Below are 5,283 nucleotides of genomic sequence, written 5' to 3'. Positions count from 1 at the left end.
TTGATGGTTAACAAGACCACTAGTTTCAAGAAAAAGGGCAAAGGGAAGAAAGGGAACTTCAATAAGAACGACAAGCAAGTTGCTGCTCAAGTGAAGAAGCCAAGTCTGGACCTAAGCCTGAGACTGAGTTCTTCTACTACAAAGGGACTGGTCACCAGAAGCGGAACTGCCTGAAGTATTTGGCGGATAAGAAGGATAGCAAAGTGAAAGGTATATTTGATATATATGTTATTGAAGTGTACCTTACTAATGCTCGTAGTAGCGCCTGGGTATTTGATACTGGCTCTGTTGCTCATATTTGCAACTCAAAACAGGGGCTATGGATTAAACGGAGATTGGCTAAGGACGAGGTGACGATGCGCGTGGGAAATGGTTCCAAAGTCGATGTGATCGCCGTCAGCACACTACCTCTACATCTTCCGTCGGGATTAGTTTTAGACCAAAATAATTGTTATTTGCTGCCAGCGTTGAGCATGAACATTATATCTAGATCTTGTTTGATGCGAGACAGTTATTCATTTAAATCAGAGAATAATGGTTGTTCTATTTATATGAATAATATCTTTTATGGTCATGCACCCTTGATGAGTGGTCTATTTTTGTTGAATCTCAATCATAGTGATACACATATTCATAATATTGAAGCCAAAAGATGCTAGGTTAATAATGATAGTGCAACTTATTTGTGGCACTGCCGTTTAGGTCATGTTGGTGTAAAGCGCATGAAGAAACACCATGCTGACGGGCTTTTGGAATCACTTGATTATGAATCACTTGATGCTTGTGAACCATGCCTTATGGGCAAGATGACTAAGACTCCGTTCTCCGGAACAATGGAGCGAGCAACTGACTTATTGGAAATAATACATACTGATGTATGCGGTCCGATGAGTGTTGAGGCTTGCGGCAGGTATCGTTATTTTCTGACCTTCACAGATGATTTGAGCAGATATGGGTATATCTACATGATGAAACATAAGTCTGAAACATTTGAAAAGTTCAAAGAATTTCAGAGTGAAGTGGAAAATCATCGTAACAAGAAAATAAAGTTTATACGATCTGATCATGGAGGTGAATATTTGAGTTATGAGTTTGGTCTTCATTTGAAACAATGTGGAATAGTTTCGCTACTCACGCCACCTGGAACACCACAGTGTAATGGTGTGTCCAAACAACGTAACCATACTTTATTTGATATGGTCCGATCTATGATGTCTCTTATTGATTTACCGCTATCCTTTTGGGTTTATGCTTTAGAGACGCCTGCATTCACGTTAAATATGGCACCATCTAAATCCGTTGAGAAGACACCGTATGAACTTTGGTTTGGCAAGAAACCTAAGCTGTCATTTCTTAATGTTTGGGGCTGCGATGCTTTTGTAAAAAGGCTTCAACCTGATAAGCTCGAACCCAAATTAGAGAAATGTGTCTTCATAGGATACCCAAAGGAAACTGTCGGGTACACCTTCTATCACAGATCCGAAGGCAAGATATTCGTTGCTGAGAACGGATCCTTTCTAGAGAAGGAGATTCTCGAAAGAAGTGAGTGGGAGGAAATTAGAACTTGTTGAGGTAATTGTATCTTCTCCCTAATTGGAAAGTAGTTCACCACAGAAATCAGTTCTAGTGATTCCTATACCAATCAGTGAGGAAGCTAATGATGATGATCATGAAACTTATGATCAAGTTACTAGCGATGATGAGCCTAGATTCCACAAAATGGCTTGAGGCCATGAAATCTAAGATGGGATCCATTTATGAGAACAAAGTCTGGACTTTGGTTGACTTGCCCGATGATCGGTAAGCCATAGAGAATAAATGGATCTTTAAGAAGAAGACTGACGCTAACGGTAATGTTACTGTCTACAAAGTTCCACTTGTTGCGAAAGGTTTTCAAAAAGTTCAAGGAATTGACTATGATGAGACCTTCTCACCCAGGGTGATGCTTAAGTCTGTCTGAATCATGTTAGCAATTGCCACATTTTATGATTATGAAATTTGGCAAATGGATGTCAAAACTGCATTCCTTAATGGATATCTTGAATAAGAGTTGTATATGATGCAACCAGAAGGTTTTGTCGATGCTAAAGGTGCTAACTAAGTGTGCAAGCCCCGGCGATCCATTTATGGACTGGTGCAAGCCTCTCGGAGTTGGAATATATGCTTTGATAGTGTGATCAAAGCATATGGTTTTATACAGACTTTTGGAGAAGCCTATATTTACAAGAAAGTGAGTGGGAGCGCTATAGAATTTCTAATATTATATGTAGATGACATATTTTTTATGGGAAATAATACAGAATTTCTGGATAGCATAAAAGGATACTTGAATAAGAATTTTTCAATGAAAGACCTCGGTGAAGCTGCTTATATATTAGGCATCAGGATCTATAGAGATAGATCAAGATGCTTAATTGGACTTTCACAAAGCACACACCTTGATAAAGTTTTGAAGTTCAAAATGGATCAGTCAAAGAAAGGGTTATTACATGTGTTATAATGTGTGAAGTTGAGTTAGACTCAATGCCCGACCACTGCAGAAGATAGAGAGAAAATGAAAGTCATTCCCTATGCCTCAGCCATAGATTCTATCATGTATGCAATGTTATGTACCAGACCTGAGGTGTGCCTTGCTATAAGTTTAGCAGGGAGGTACCAAAGTAATCCAGGAGTGGATCACTAGACAACGGTCAAGAACATCCTGAAATGCCTGAAAAGGACTAAGGATATGTTTTTCATTTATGGAGGTGACAAAGAGCTCGTCGTAAATGGTTATGTCAATGCGAGTTTTGACACTGATTCAGATATGTTTCTCATTTGTGGTGCAGTTCCAAGCGGAGCGTCGTGGCGGGATCTACGTGTGAAGCGGACTACGTAGCTGCTTCAGAAGCAGCAAATGAAGGAGTCTGGATTAAGAAGTTCATATCCGATCTAGGTGTAATACCTAGTGCATTGGGTCAAATGAAAATCTTTTGTGACCGTACTAAAGCAATTTCCTTGGCGATGGAATCTAGATTTCACCAGAGAACCAAACACATCAAGAGAAGCTTCAATTCCATCCGCGATCAAGTCAAGGAGGGAGACATAGAGATTTCCAAGATGCATACGGATCTGAATGTTGCAGACCCATCGACTAAGCCTCTCTCACGAGCAAAACATGATCAGCACAAAGACTCCACGGGTGTTAGAATCATTACTATGTAATCTAGATTATTGACTCTAGTGCAAGTTGCAGACTGAAGGAAATATGCCCTAGACGCAATAATAAAGTTCTTATTTATATTTCCTTAGATCATGATAAATGTTTATTATTCATGCCAGAATAGTATTAACAGGAAACTTAGTACATGTGTGAATACATAGACAAACAGAGTGTCCCTAGTACGCCTCTACTAGACTAGCTCGTTAATCTAAGATGGTTAAGTTTAATAAACCATAGACAGGTGTTTTCATTTGATGAACGGGATCACTGCTACCTCTTGAGATTGTGTTGGTTTTCCCAAGGTATCAATCCAGTAGGAGATAGTACACAAGTCACCTAGTACCTGCACAAACAAACAATAACCTCGCAACCAACGCGATAAAGGGGTTGCCAATCCCTTCACAGTCACTTATGAAAGTGAGATCTGATAGAGATAATAAGATAAATATTTTTGGTATTTTTGTTGTATAGATTGGAAAATAAAGATTGCAAAGTAGAAATAGCAAATTGATAGGAAAATAATATGATGGAAGATAGACTCGGGGGCCATAAGTTTCACTAGTGGCTTCTCTCAAGATAGCAATTTTGACGGTAAGTGAACAAATTACTATCAAGCAATTCATAGAAAAGCGCATAGTTATGAGAATATCTAGGCATGATGATGTATATAGGCATCACGTCTGCGACAAGTAGACCGAAACGATTCTGCATCTACTACTATTACTCCACACATCGACCGCTATCCATCATGCATCTACAGTATTAAGTTCATAAGAACAGAGTAATGCATTAGGAAAGATGACATGATATAGAGGGATAAACTCAAGCAATATGATATAAACCCCATCGTTTTATCCCAGATGGCAACAATACAATATGTGCCTTGCTGCCCCTGCTGTCACTGGGAAAGGACACCGCAAGTTTGAACCCAAAGCTAAGCACTTCTCCCATTGCAAGAATGATCAATCTAGTAGGCCAAACCAAATTGATAATTAGAAGAGACTTGCAAAGATATTTAAATCATGCATAAAAGATTTCAGAGAAGAATCGAATATTGTGCATAGATAATCTTGATCATAAACCCACAATTCATTGGATCTCGACAAACACACCGCAAAAAGAATTACATCGAATAGATCTCCAAGAGAATCGAGGAGAACTTTGTATTTAGATCCAAAGAGAGAGAAGAAGCCATCTAGCTAATAACTATGGACCCAAAGGTCTGTGGTAAACTACTCACACATTATCGGAGAGGCTATGGTGTTGATGTAGAAGCCCTCCATGATCGATTCCCCCTCCGGTGGAGCACCGGAAAAGGCCCCAAGATGGGATCTCACGGGTACACAAGGTTGGGGCGTTGTAAATAGGGTTTCGTGGTGCTCCCGGATGTTTTAGGGATATATGGGTATATATAGGAGGAAGAAGTACATCGGTGGAGCTGCGAGGGGCCCACGAGGGTGGGGGCGCGCCTGCCCCTCTGGGCGCGTCCCCTGCCTAATGGCCTCCTTGCTTCATTCTTGAGGCCAGGTGGGGGCGTGCTTGCCCCCATGGGCGCGTCCCCTGCCTCATGGCCTCCTTGCTTCTTTCTTGAAGCCACTCCAAGTCTCCTGGATCACGTTTGTTCCAAAAATAACTCTCTTGAAGGTTTCATTCCGTTTGGATTCCGTTTGATATTCCTTTTCTGCGAAACACTGAAATAGGAAAAAAAACAGCAATTTGCACTAGGCCTTTGGTTAGTAGGTTAGTCCCAAAAATAATATAAAAAGGTAAATTAAAGCCCATTAAACATCCAAAAGAGATAATATAATAGCATGGAACAATCAAAAATTATAGATACATTGGAGACGTATCAAGCATCCCCATGCTTAATTCTTGCTCGTCCTCGAGTAGGTATATGGTAAAAAACAAATTTTTTGATGCAGAATCCTACCTAGCATAATTCTCAATGTAATTTTCTTTATTGTGGCATGAATTATTAGATCTGAAAGATTCAAGACAAAAGTTTAATATTGACATAAAAATAATAATACTTCAAGCATACTAATAAAGCAATCATGTCTTCTAAAAATAACAAGGCCAAA

This window comes from Triticum dicoccoides, chromosome 6A (assembly GCF_002162155.2).
Source record: "Triticum dicoccoides isolate Atlit2015 ecotype Zavitan chromosome 6A, WEW_v2.0, whole genome shotgun sequence".
NCBI lineage: Eukaryota > Viridiplantae > Streptophyta > Magnoliopsida > Poales > Poaceae > Triticum > Triticum dicoccoides.
This window is presented reverse-complemented; position numbering follows the sequence as displayed.